Below are 14354 nucleotides of genomic sequence, written 5' to 3'. Positions count from 1 at the left end.
GGGGCATTGTAAACAAAGGATCAGCGGGGAGCTGGAGAATGTACTTTCCTACATTTTAAGTATGTAGTCAAAAAACAGTTGCTCTTTGGCCCTGGTGGGTATGCTGTGGTAGTTTTGCAGCATATCTGATCTCCGCTAGACTAATGGGAGACCGAAGGAGTGTTTGGAAAATGGAGATTTTTACTGAAGATTGAAGAGAAGCAAGTTTGGCTCTCACACAAGACTCTGCCCTTGGTGCCTTCTGTGACCTTGGACATCTTGTTTTAGTTTCCCCACTGTAAAATTAAAAAAAGTCATGAGTGCAAAGACTCTTAACTGCCCAGATATTGTGATAATGAAGAATGCTAAGATAGGTGGAAGTCCTCTGAAACTATCTGCATACCCCTTATCTCTGAGGACACACTTAATATTGCCACAGAGAGAGTTAGTGGGTTTTTTTGATGGGGTCTGTATCTTTTTTATTCTATTTTTATTAAAGCAAATCTCTGTCTCATCTGGTAAAATGTCATTAGTTGCTTATTTTTTGCCATAGCCGATACCTTGTAGTAAAAAGTCCTTGGAACTCCATAGAGGATACAGCATGTAAGAGATTTATATGAGAACCCTTCCCTGTGTCTATTAATACTCTCTGAATCAGAGAGAAAATAGGTTTTTCCTTTTTCGTAATACACAAGATTAAAATAAGATGGGTTGCCTTCTATAACAGCAACAGTAAATATGTGCTAGAGGCTTCATGGTTTTATTTTGTCGCCTTCAACAAAAAACTTCAACAAGAGATACAGAAGAAATATCAGTGCTAAGAAAGGACATGTTGCACGCTCTAGTCCTGTGCAAAGCATTCCCCCTTGCACGTTTACGTTGATTTGTATGTTTGATTTTTATCTCTGAAGGGCATGTTATCTTGGGAACATGTGTGTGTTTGTTTAGGGAGGTGGATCTTATGGGCAAAGATTTCAGAGTTTTCTCTTGATACAAACATGAGCATGAGTTAATTTCTTCCTCTGAACTAATTACTCTTCTCTCTTTAGGGTTGGCATCTTTTGTATGTCTGCCGCCCATTGTCATAATAAGACACACTGCACATAATTTTCTGTACAGATGAAGCAATTTTTCTTGACAGCAACTGATTTTTCTTGCTATTGCCTTTTTTTCTGAACCCCGCCAACAGTCTGCACTGATGTTCAGAGTGAGATGATACAACTCAACATGCCACAGAACATGCATCACCTCATAGGGAAGAACTTTTACATTGGGACTGCAGTGTTGTCGTCTTGACTGCATTTGCTTTTGGGGTGTCGTGGTGGCAGGGAAGGCTAAAGACCTGTTTGTAAAATCATTTGAGTACTTTTTTTTTATCCATTGTAGGCTAGGGTTCTGGTTTTTGGTTTTCCTGTGTGTGATAAATTCCAGGCCACAAGTGATTTTGATGAACTTCACCATATGCAGACCTGATTGCACACAGCTAGTGAGATGACATTTTTTATTTCAACATCTCTGTGTGTCCCTTGTTGTTACTTTCTGTTCTATTGCCCTCATTAAGGAGGACAGAAAGGAAATTTGTTTAGTTTTCTGCAATAATTGTATTAAAGGCTTTAAGTTTTTAGTGAGTGTTTCATAGCAATCTTTGTACATGTCTGTTTGTAGTATTATTTGATACTCTGATTTGGTGGGAACTAGTCCAGTGGTTCTGTGTTGGTTTGGCATCTTTGTGACCCTATCCGTACTACATACTGAAAAAAAGTTGTCTGTCCCAAGTGGGAACACGAGTAGTAAGTTAGGACAGGTAGTTGGGCTCTCAGTTGGGCAGTTTCTTTAAACTAAGTCATTTATAATACCTGAAGGCAGTTTATTAACAGCTTCTTTCTCTTGATTGTGCATTGTTGCTTATATGTATCATTTGTGAGTTTTGTGTTTTAAGGGCACCAATTGTTTTTTTTTCTTTTTTTTATTATTATTATTATTATTATTATTATTATTATTAAAGGAATGCAGGAAACCAGAGGAAGAGGAAGCAACAACTCTCTCAGGTTTGCCAAGGATCCATTTTTCTCCTATATAGTGTCTATTAATTATGCTGCTCCTTTTATTAATTCTTTGTCACCTGTTGAATATTCTACAGTTTTGGCTAGCAGATGGAAAGCTACTTTGAAGCATTAAGCAGATTGTTATTTAGTTACTAGAATATTCAATGCACTGAACTGAGAGTATGTAGTGAGATGGGAAAAAAAGCCCTTCACCCTAAGCCACATTCAGAGCAGAAAGCAATAAAAATGTTTGCTTTGGAAGGATCTTTGCGGAACAAAACTGACTGACGCACATACTGGGAAAATAAAATAAAGCTTCATATGACAAAGGGACTGAGAGGTGGCCAGAATGTCAAATTAGTGACTGAGAATAATCCTTGTCCCACTGAAATGAGTGCTTAAATCCCCACTGAGTTTAGTGGGACCTGGACTGGCCTCTTTCTCAAATGATTGGCTTCTTCTAGACCCCTCTTTGCTCTTCTCTGACATTATGACACTTAAACCTCATTCCTCTCTCTTTATATGCTTGCCTTTTCTCCTAGTCTGCTTTTCACCTTATGTGTCATTTCCTTTCTGGGTAGCTAGTCCTCTAGTAATCAATACCAACCCACTACTAAAAAAAAAAATTATTAGGCTGATACAGTGGCACTGTTTGCTAAAATCCAACTGCAGTATTTAATATTAATGTTGCATCTTTCTGTTCTACCATGGGCTATTCTTGCACTTTTATACTATGAGCTATGCAGAGCAGGGTCCATCTGCTTCCCCTGTTGAGCAGTGCCTCTTGGTCTTTCAATTTATAACTCTTAATAATCTACTGACAGGCTGACTGGACTGTAGAAATCCCAGCCAGCCATCCTGTCAGCCTCAGTGACCATTACTTTGGTTAACTCTAGCAAAGTGACTAGGCCTAGCTCCTTCATGATTGTGAGCTATATCCAGTTTTTAGGTAAATAGGATGAAAATCATGAGCTGGAAAGACATTGGTTATGCCTCTTACCTAAGGTGGCATCTTCCATGGGCATCCTCAAATGTTCATCTGAATTTAACACATCTACTCCAGCCTGCATCCCAGAGATTTCTTACAGTGAATCTCAGGCCTGTTCCAAAGCAATTATACAAACAGGGAACTTGGATGGGTGGGAAGCCCAGTCTCAGAGTCGCTCTTATACCATGGCTGGGCACAATATAGATGCAGTTTTTTCATCTGGAATATACTGGACTGGGGAGAGTAAAACTCCATTACTGATCCAGCTGGGACAGCTGTGGCCTTTGGATCATGAAGATCGTGCTTTGCACATTTCTGGCATTGTCTTTGTTCATCACCTGTAGGAAACTTAAGCCTCTTGTCACTGGGGTTGCATTGGAATGAAACAGGGCCACTTCACTTGTCATCTTTGATGTAAACTGCTGGTGAGTTGAACCCTAAATCTGTTATCTCCTTACTGCTGTCTAGTCACTGTGGCAGAAGCATCCAGATTAAGTGTGAAAAACCTTGTAAACGGAGCTCACTTGCTGGTTTCTGTTTCTTGGGAGATTATTCCAGAGCCGAGTGCTTTTTATTTTTTTAATGTGCCTGGTCATTGCGCAGAGTTAACAGCAGTTTCCTGCACCAACAGTCCTCAGTGGAAGCATGTGGAGGGATAGAATCCTTCCTGCCTCGGTGGGAACTTTTAAAACAGTCCTGAGGTGGGAGGTCAAGAGACCTGTGCTGCAGGGTGCAGAGAACTGGCAGTGTGGGAGTCCCAGTGGTGCTAAGCCAGTCTTTTCCCCTTCTGGAAAGCTTCACTTTAGGGTTTTAAATCTCCAAAACACACACTCACCTTTATTCAGAGGGGAAAGGAGGCCATGTCGCTTTAATCTGGGATTCAAGCTTGATCCCTTGTGGAATTCCCCTGGAAAGTGTGGAGAGGAATAAGAAGCAAAAACATCAGGACATTTATGGTATTGCTGGGTTTGAAGCATTTCTAGCTTTGTCTTAAAGGGGCGCTGTCAATTCCAATGAACCTAAAATTAGCTTGCTTTTCTCCTTCCATCCCAAGCGTGTTTTGTTTAATTTTTCATTTGTATTATAAATGCTTCCAAGTTCTTTTATTATTTTTTGTAAGAAATAAAATGAATGCAAAGAATGCAGCATTCATAAACAGCCTTACAATTAAAGAAAACACAGAAGAGAAACTGCGTGTAAGCCATGACTAACAACTCCACAATAAGAAACCACTGTGTGGTGAGAGCCTTGCAACAAAACACAAGTGTGGCAAAAACCCCTGCAGAAACAACATAACATGCATGCTCTTTTAACAGAGCTGAGCTGCTGACTGTTGGAAGAGAGCAACACTGTGCAGCATTGAGAAGGGCGTATAGCGTCTGAGGAGAAACCTGCTGGTAGCTTCAAACTCCCAGGAATTAATGTGATAGGTTGTGCGTATACACACACGCAGAAAAGAACCACGTTATTTGATGCCCTTTATGAAAAGTTGGATTTCCTTCTTCTGTACTTCTATGGCTTCCCTCTCCTGTGCTGGCACTCCTTCTGGTACAAATACACCCTAGCAAAATATCCATTAAATGGGGTTTTATGCCATTTTTCTAACTCCCCATTTTACTGCTGGAGCAGTAAATGATTTTTAAGTTTGTTGAAGAGATTTTTGGTAAAATGATTCCATCCGGATTTAGAGACCCAATCCAACACCTCAGCCAAGAGCCTCTTTTTAAGATCATTCTCCAAAGATACTTGGGAGGGAGAAGCATTTATGCATCAGCCATTCCATTGTTGTGGCATGCTTGTGTGCTGTCTTATGGGATGAATATATTTGAATATGCTCACTCATGTAAATTTTTTTGTGCAGGACTAGCATGCTGCTATTAATGTAGCAGTGATCCTTGTTCAAGAAGTTTATATATATTTAATAGGCATATGGTTGCTGATGTTGTGAGTTAATAAATAATCACCACTGATTGGCTTTTGAGAGTCAAAGCATTAGGAAACTTGCTTAGTTCCAAATCTTTCCTTATGAGTTTTTGTGCATAAAAGTCATACCCCGGGAATAGCCCTAAGCAGCCTGCTTTGTTTAGGCCATCTGCTTATCTGGTTTTGATCTCCCTATACTTTTGTATCCCACTGAAAAAAAAAGTGTCCACTCTGCACTGGCAGCATGGTTAAATAGCTCTATAGCAATTATACAGACTAGAAAATGAAAATGTCAAGTTATACCATGACAAGTAAAAATTAAATTAATGTCTCTAATGATTAACTAATGTATTATTCCTGCCTTTAGAGTCCACAGGCATAGTGTGGGGGTGTTATGCAGCTAATGGAGAGGAAGGATAAGGGACTCTGGCAAAATTATCAGTTATAGGGACTGCTTTGGAGACAGTGGAAATCTTCCTGTTTGAGAGTTTACTGAGTAGATCCTTGTACCTGGAGTTTCACTATCCAAGTCCAGAGTTGCTCGTAGCACTAGATCCCATGGGCTGCAAAAATTGGACCTCTCTTGCAGGCAAACAATATTCTGCCCATGTCCTACATGGCCTTTGCCCTGTCCTGGTACTGTGACATGCAGAAGGGTGTGGTACCAGTGTGGTACCCCCATACAGGCTTTTTGCATTACCTGTTCCCTTCTCAAAAGAAGAGAGGTAGTTTCACTGGCTTTTGGACTATGCAACACTCATGCCCTGGGGGTGGAGGTGGAAGCAGTGAATTGGGCAACAGAAGTTCAGTCAGGGGGGTATGTCAGCTATACAGACCACACTGAAGTCCTGATCTGAAGACCTGGTCTGAACAAACCAGCTCTAGTTAGAACTGCAAGAATCAGCTCTTTGCCAGTGATAAATTTTGCAAATGCTTTCTGTAAAGATAAGCTCTAGGAACATGCTTATTTCAGAGAAAGATATTATAATGCTGGTAATGAATTTGCACAATCTCAGCATCCTGCAAAAAAAAGGTTTATTTTCTTATTAATATGTTCCCAGCATTCTCTTTCAGTTTTCTGGAAGCATTTTTTTAATATTTCCCTCAGGTGTCTTAAAGCTTCTAGTTTGCAAAACAACTGTCCCGAAGGGGCTGTGAGCTGGTCAGAGCATTGACATTTTGTTTTAAACCCATCAGCAGCAAAAAAATGCAGAATATCTTTGAAGGGAAATTTCCTTTTTGGGTTTTTGTATCCCTGAAAGAATTTCCGATGCAGGCAGATAGTAATTCCCAGCTACATACTTCCTGATAAGGAAACAGCTCCAATAAATGCAGCTATAAATATCTGCATTTTTCTTTTTTAAAAATATAAGGAGATCTGTTTTGCTTTTCTTTCAAACTACTGAAAGAAAGGGACAGAGTCAGATGAAAGGCTTAGGTTTGGCACCCATTTGCTTTCCAGATAAATTAAGATTTTAATCTGCATCAATACATTTAATTACGTAAAGTTTAGATGTCTGTTTATTTCTGCTCCTGCTTCTGACAACATTGTAAAAGAAAAAAACCCCACCTTTTTATATGATAAACATAAATTGCATTTGCCTTCCTCATGAAGGGAAAGTATTACCTGCTTTAAGCAGAATTCTTAATGCTTTTGCTACGTGCCTATATTTTAGTGCTTCCCTATATATAGTGCGTTTTGTCATCTCAGAATAAGTAGCGTGATCTTTACCTGCATTTTTTTTCACATTTACTGTGGATGTGCTGTATCAAATTCCTGGTTAGACATAAATTCCTTTTTTCTAAAAGTAACTTGCTGAGACAATTCTGACTTTTCTGCATTATCTCCCCCTTTCTTCTGTTTAATGTGTTTTTAATTTCATGCCTTTTACTTTGGACTCTTGCTAAAGTTTTCCCTTGCCAGTCCTGGTTTTCTTTGTTCTTTAAAAAGCAATTGCCAAACACGCAGTACCTTCAGAAAAACAAATAATTGTTTGCCTACACAAAAATTTATAGAGATGAATAAATTTGGTGCAAGAGTTAGTGTGAAAATATCTTTGCAGGTTAGATTTCAAGCCAGCTGTACTAGTCAGAATCACAGAATATGCCGAGTTGGAAGGGGCTCACAAGGATCATTGAGGCCAACCCTTAGCCCTGCACAGGACCATCCCCAGGAGTCACACCATGTGCCTGAGAGTATCATCCCAATGCTTCTTAACTCTGTCAGTCTTGGTGCTGTCACCACTTCCCTGGGGAGCCTCTTCCAGTGCCAAACCACCATCTGGGTGAAGAACGTTTTTCTAATATCTAACCTAAACCTCCACTGACACACCTTCAGGCCATTCCCTCAAGTCTTCTTGCTGGTCACCACAGAGAAGATATCAATGCCTGCCCCTCCTCTCCTTCCCCCTCAGGAGGAAGTTGTAACTGCAATTAGGTCTCCCCTCAGTCTCCTCTTCTCCAACTGAACACAACCAAATGCCCTCAGCTGCTCCTCACACGGCTTCCCCTCAAGCCCCTTCACTGTCTTAAACTGCTCTCCTTTGGGCGCTTTCTAATGCCTTAATGTCTTTATTATATTGTGGTGCCCAAAACTGCCCCAATATTCCAGGTAAGGCCACCCCAGTGCAGACCAGAGTGGGACAATCACCTCCCTTGCCCAGCTGGCAATGCTTTGCCTGATGCCCCCCAGGACATGATTGGCCTTATTCAGCTTGCCATCAACCAGGACCCCCAGGTCCCTTTCCAGGGCACTGATTTCCAGCATCTCATTCCCCAGTCTGTATGAGCAGCCAGGTTTACTCCATCCCAAGTGCATAATGAGGCACTTCCCCTTGTTGAACTTCATAAGGTTGACTACCCAGTCCCCTGATTTGTTGAGGTCTCTCTGCAGGGCCTTCCTGCTTTCGAGGGAGTCAACAGCTCCTCCGAGTTTTGTGTGGCCTGCAGACTTGCTTACTGTCCCTTCCAGTCCTGCATCCAAGTCATTTATGAAGATGTTGAAGAGCACAGGGCCCAAGATGGAGCCCTGCAGAACCCCACCAGTGACAGGTGGCCAGTCTGATGTTACCCTCTGCGCTCAACCTGTGAGCCAATTGCTCACCCATTGTGTGATGTGTTTATCCAACTATGTGCTGGACGTTTTGTCCAGAAGGATCCTGTGAGAGACAGTATTGAAAGCTTTACTGAAATCCAAAAAGATTACATCAACTGGCTTCCCTTGATTAACTAGGTGGGTTACCTTGTCATAGAAGGAAATCAGGTTTGATAAGCAGGACTTTCCTCTCATGAAGTCATTCAGATTACAGCTGAAAATATATACACGTTCACTACCTTGATGTTTTTTGTAGAGGATGAGTGCTTTTGTAAATCATCTTGAGCAGATCTGAGACCTTAGTCCTTGGTTTCTGTGCTACAGTGGGGAAGGATCTGTAGGTCTGCTTGTAGGCTGCTGATGGGCAGGTATCTCCAGCAAAATCCTGAGGCATGCCTGAAGACAGGCTTCTTCACAGGGGATGTTAGTAACTGGGTCATCCTCTTTTCTCGCTTGTTCCTGTTGTGAGTGTGCTTCCTAGTTTCCTGGAGAGGTGGGTGAGGTGGTCCTAGTGGACTCTGTCCATTACAGGACTGTTTGAACCATGGTCAAAGCCACTAGAAGGTGAGGGTGCAACTTCCTCAAGTGCAGTCGGCAGAGAGTTGAGTCCCAGCACAGCGGAGAGGAGGTGGAATAATCTCCCTTTTCCTCCTCCTCTCCCTTTCTCCTTCCAGCTATTTCAGAGGGTCTTGTGGCCAAATCCTACCCGTAAGGTCACTCAGCTGCCACGGGCCCCTCCTTTTGGCCTGCTGATGGTGCTCCCAGCTGGCCCAGAGCCAAACAGATTGCAGAAGGGTACAGCTGGTGGAAGATTCTTCCTTGCCCTTATCATTCATTGTTTGCTGGAATGACGTGGCAGGGCTCAGCACGTGTCCCTCCTCAGACATTGGTTCCATAGCCCTTGAGCACATTGCTTGTCCACAGTTTTCCTTTGTAGGTACCTGAAGGGGTTTTGCCTCCTCTCTCCTGTGCTCCTCTCTTGGCTGCACCAGAAAGGTTTGATCTCTGTGTGCAGGCCTTGCCACACCTCCTCAACAGGCCCGTGGAACATGCACAATTAATACAGCATTAATTAATTATGGGGAGAAGTTGCTGCTGGCACAAGAACCAAGGCTTACAGCTTATAAAGTGAATGCTTTGATGCTGAGCTTTAAAGAACATTTCCATCAACTCAAGCCAGCAGAGAGATTCTGTGATATTTATACCCTCCCTCTGCACAGACTCCAGAGCATGCATTTCGACCACCCTGGGCACAAGCAGGGTGGTTAGGGAGGAGGGTTCAGAAAGCATAATCAGGGCTTGACCCTCAATTGCGCGAGTCCTAGGTTGGCGCTGAAACAGAAATGGTTTGTTGAGCCAGCTTAATAGGTGTGAAAAGTGACCTTCTGGACCTGCTGAAGTGAATAGTTGTCTCACTGACTCCAGTAACTCCCACAGTTTTATTGAGACTGTGTGTGTGCGTGTGAGTAAATGTGTAGGTTTGCACTGTGCTTCTACTTATTTGGCCAATGTTTAGGGGAAGAGAGATGAAAGAACGAGTGTGCTTCTTTGGTTTATGCAATACTGAGAATTTCTCCCTTTCTACTTCCTCCTTCTCGGTAGTGCAGAAGGAAGTAGCCCCAGTTCCTGCTAGTCCACAAACCAGTTACTCATTTCAGTTCTGCCGCTCGAGTGAGTCCTTGTGTATTTCCTAGTGGGGGAAATCTCCCTTTATGTATTTAAGTTCCTCCTTCCTATTCTCTCTTTTGTTCTGATTTATTCTAAGCAATCTGTCTCCTTCAATTTTTAACCTCTTTGCTGGCTTTCACTTCCTCTTTATGATTCAGTGAACGCATTTTGTCAGAAAAAACCCTCTGTACACAAATACTTCTTTGTTCCTTTTTTTTTTTTTCTGTGTTATACGTCTTTGTATCTCACTTCCTTGGAAACTTCCTTAGTAGTCTTACTACCTCTGGGCTTTTAACTTCCTTACTCTGTAGTCATTATTGTGTTGCTGGGTGTGCAATTGTTCAAGGCACCTTGAACTTTTTATTAGAGGTTTGAAGTTTTTACTGCTCTTTAAATACTAAAAGGGTTTGTCTCGTCACTGCTTTACAGCTTGTTCAGTGGTTTTTCACTTCTTGAAAGTAAGCGTAACCAACTCACAGGAGTCGTTCTCTGCTTCCACTTTATATTCTTAGGGATGCAGTGCATTGTGTGGGGTAGTGATGAATGGGCCATATGCAGGAGAAGCTGGTCTAGGTTTGGTGCACGATTTGAAGCCTTGTATCTCAGCAAAATAGGAACAAGAGATAGCACTTAATATCTGTAGTAGCTGGGACATTTAGAGATCTTCAATTTTTAAATCCTCTCTCAGTTTTAAAATCATGCAGAATGAAAAGCAAGCAGAGGAACTGGGGGTGACAGCAGAGGTTAACAGTGATGATGAGATGAGCTGTGTTTGTGATGGGCAGACCTGAAGCATCTGGGCTGTAAAAGGAGACAGTATTTGCTGTTGGCCTCCTGCCACACTATTATCACTGTGTGCAATAGCAATGGCTGAATCTCAGAAAGTTTGGTGCTGATTCAGTTCAACAGAACACCCAAAAGTAAATCAAGATGTCTTTTAAATTGGTTGGATCTGTAGTGGTACGGTGAGTTTTCCATAATTATGATTTTCTTGTGAGAATTCTGGGAGAATCTAGCTAGTCCAGAAAAACGCTGAGAGCACAGCTTCTTGCCCATGGCCTTTCTGGTGCCTCCATCATTTGCAGTGAGAAAATGTGTGCACACAAAACCCACTGAGACTCAGACAAGAGTTAACAATCAAAATTTGTTTCAAAGCTGAGAAGTTTTGAATTTTTTTTTTAATCTGACATATATCTCTGTGTACATGTGTATATTCAGATCCTTCAGAAAGGAGGCTTGCTCAAGCACTTAGGTTTTATGCACAGAGAATGTAGCTTTTCCTTTTTGTTGTGTAGCTAATTAACACTTAGAATGTCTTACAACCATTTCTTTTAGGCAAAGTTGTAAAATTACTGTCTATGATGAAGAAAAAAGGATGCAGAAGACAGTGGAAGGTCCCTTTTGTGTCACATGCACTGCCAAGCAGGCTCACAGTGCTATCCTCCCTACGTCTCTGCAGCGTCGAGCAGTCACAAGAGGGTTAGGCTGTGTTTGAGACAACAGGCCCAGGTTTGAACTGCTCTTTCAATCCATTCTTACTAGATCAAGTGTACAGAGTCAGCAGTACTGTATATGTTTGAAATTTCTAAGTTGGCTTAAAACTGTAAATGGGGCTCAATTAGCTGCCTTTAATGCTTTCTTGAGTGCACTCCATAAGCCACTTCCCAAAGAGTACTAATGTGAGGTGTAATCCACAAACAGTCTTGGCACCAGTTTGGAAGCTGAAATAATCAGAGTACTATAACCCATTGTGAATAAAGGTAGCTCACACTGATAATTTTATCCTGAAATGACTTGGCCCCCACTCTGAAGCATTTTCACAGTACAGTTTTATAAGTCGATATAACACCAACAATGTAAAGGCTGTAAAAATACAATTTGTGGTACAAAACATGTCTCTTGACCACCTCTAAATTTGAGCATTAGGACTGTCACACTTTAATAGATCTTGACAACTGGAAGAGCAGGGACATTCTGTGTATGAATAAAATGCCTGGCATGTCATTACAACTTGAAGTTATGGTCATCTACTAAATTGACTGCTCCCAGTGTCACTCACAATTGAGAATAAAGTAAATTATTCTTATTTTAATAATATTTTTTAAATTTTTCTTCAGACACAGCAGCTCCTTTATATGGGACCACAGTACAGGATATCTCATTCAGAAGGATGTTGTGGTTGTTAAGCAGAAAACAATTACTGATGTGAGTAGCTCATAACTTTTTCATGTGGTTTTACAGAAGACCTATGAATGTCCCTTTATTGTAGAGTTAAGCAAAGATATTTGTCAAAAATCAGTCACCAGTCTCAAATTTTATAGCAACTCTGCATTGATTTCACAATTTTATACCAAAACTGCTAGAAAGTTGAAGTTCTGACACAGTCTTGTTGAAGCTCATGAATTTCTAGAGAGGTGTCTTAATGCCTTCCTTTTGTTCAAACTCAGTTTGTTCAAACTCCCATTCAGGACGTGGTGGGCTCATCTACATGATCATTTGTAATGTGCTAGGGAACCTAGCCAGAGCAGACTATTTCCCCAATCCTCCCATTCCCACGAAACTAGAGAGGGAAATAGAACTTTACAGTTTGAGGAAAAGGTAGTTTTGTAAGTGAATGGGTTGGCAGGGAGAAAGTTATCACGTGGCTATGAAATCATATGTGGTACGGAGAAGGTGGTGACCAGGAAATTCGTAGTTCCTTACAGAGCAGCAAATCCAGGGATCAAAGATGAATCATTGGGCAACATGTCTAAAACAGGAATGAGGATGCATCACTACATGGAAGAAATTATTGCAGCAAGATGCAATGAAGATGTTTTCGGGACTGTAAGTGTAAATGGATTTCTAAGAGGAATCAGATAAACCTGTGGAGAGAGGTATAGGCTGTGTGATCAATATGGAAACAATGGCCTGACTGCAACGACAGCTCATGATGTCCTTAAACCACAGATTACCAGAGGCTGAGATAAGTAATATATGTTATAGTAGAGATTGCTTCATGTTTCCTTATTCCTCATACTTTTTGTGTATGCCTCTACTAGTGTAAATGTTTGATTAGATGGGTCGGGGATTTTTTCTAGTATGACAGTTTTTACATTTTACCCCATCTCATAGCCATCTCCAGTGATTTGACAGTAGTGTGAATGCCATCCAAGCAGATATATATTCAGTACGCATATGCTACGCCAGAGGGCTCTTTTAGGTGATAACTAACTCATCAGCTAGAGGCCACAGAAGAAAGTTAAGTGGGGGGATTTGCCTTTAAGCAGTTCTGACAAAAGTCTCTTTACACAACAGCTGACTGAATCACTGAATGTAATGCCAAGGGCAGCAATAGAGAAAAAAACCCGTCATGTAAATTAGCTGGCGAGAGAACAGGGCAAAGCTATCTGGTAAAGGAGGGAATGGAAGAGGAGGGCAGGCAGAGCCACCTCCTGGAGCTTTGGCTTTAAGGACCAGATTTCCTCCACCAAGTGTTTGAAAAACAAACTTTGAAGTTAAAACTGAGGGGAAAATGTGGAGAGCCTCTCTCCCTAGCATATAGGCATCCAGTGGATTGTAGTCACCACAGCAATTCTGTTATCCCTGGCTTTTTTTCCCTCTCATACACCCTCATACACACCAAAAAATTGCTTTCATTTTCCTGCTGTTGTCCAGTCCAAGATCCAGTTCAGCTTGTGCCCCTTCTATGGCCCTGTCTCACATCCATTTAACATGTAACACACATTTCATTTCTGTTTCCTCTCCTCCCCCAAACAACAGGCGTAGTCATTAAAACAAGTTATTCGGTATTACTTGCGATTTGAAATGGTAAATTAAAAAGTCTGGTAGTGCTTCTGATCTGTCTCCCCTTTCCTAAGGTGCTTCATAAAATACCACATGTTGTTAGTCACTCTGGCCTGGATGTTCTTGGCTCTCTCACACTTAATGATTCACAAGATGTCTTTGAGATTAATTTTTGTCAATTAATCTTCCCTCTGTATATTCTCACCTCCCCCCTCCTTTGTTTTCGAGTCTTCACTGCAAAAGTTCGTTAAATAAAACCCATAGTACGTGTAAGGGACAGACTGCAGTCTCCTACATGCCATCAGAAGAGATCTAAAATAGGGTGCAGGATTTTCCCCCTAATTTCCAAGCGGGAGATTAGAATAGTTCACTAAGCTTTTCTACAGCTCCCCCTGCTCTTCCTCTGCTCTTTCTCAGCTGTGTGTGTCCTGTGCCTCTCTCACGAATAAAAGTATTTTTTTCTAGTAAAAGCTCAGCAGCTTGTCCCCTCTTAATGGCTCCTGTCTTTCTCTGGGGAGAAGGGAGCAGGAGAAAAGCTGAGTGCGGTGGGGTCTCCACATGCCTGTGCAAGGGCAGTGCCGCTGATCATAGGTATGCTGGCTGCAGTGAGCAGGCAGGGTTGTTTGTGGGACTTGCATGCCAGATTCTTCAAACAGCTCTGCTCAAAGGCATGAGCTGGGCTCACTTCTGAGGGAAATTTCCTTTTTGGGGAAGTTGCTGCAAAGGAATTTCCTGTGTGGGCAGACAGAGCTTCCTGACTTGAAGGCTTCTTGGAAGGGAAACGATTTCATAATGAAATGATAAATTAAAGACATACCAGCCTGGTTCGCTTCAAAACAGCTATTGAGAGAGCTCACCATTATACTCCTGC

The 14354-nt window shown here is 41.7% G+C and overlaps 1 protein-coding gene across 4 annotated transcripts in view; it reads left to right on the top strand.

Moving 5' to 3' along the window:
* The window catches only part of ETV6 (ETS variant 6), a 130760-nt gene that overhangs the window by 45813 nt on the left and 70593 nt on the right, over window positions 1–14354 (top strand). Inside the window, exons 2-3 of one of the 4 annotated variants that reach the window (XM_017835397.1) lie at window positions 11033–11206; window positions 11815–11902. The exons of the other annotated variants lie outside the window; for them this stretch is intronic. The gene's annotated coding sequence lies outside the window, so the exon portion shown is untranslated. The remainder of the gene's footprint in view (window positions 1–11032; window positions 11207–11814; window positions 11903–14354) is intronic. 4 annotated transcript variants of the gene reach the window in all.

This window comes from Lepidothrix coronata, unplaced genomic scaffold (genome assembly GCF_001604755.1).
Source record: "Lepidothrix coronata isolate B3197 unplaced genomic scaffold, Lepidothrix_coronata-1.0 Scaffold255, whole genome shotgun sequence".
In the NCBI taxonomy this organism is placed as follows: domain Eukaryota; kingdom Metazoa; phylum Chordata; class Aves; order Passeriformes; family Pipridae; genus Lepidothrix; species Lepidothrix coronata.
Note: the sequence above shows the minus strand (reverse complement) of the source record. Positions and strands in the feature narration are given on the sequence as shown.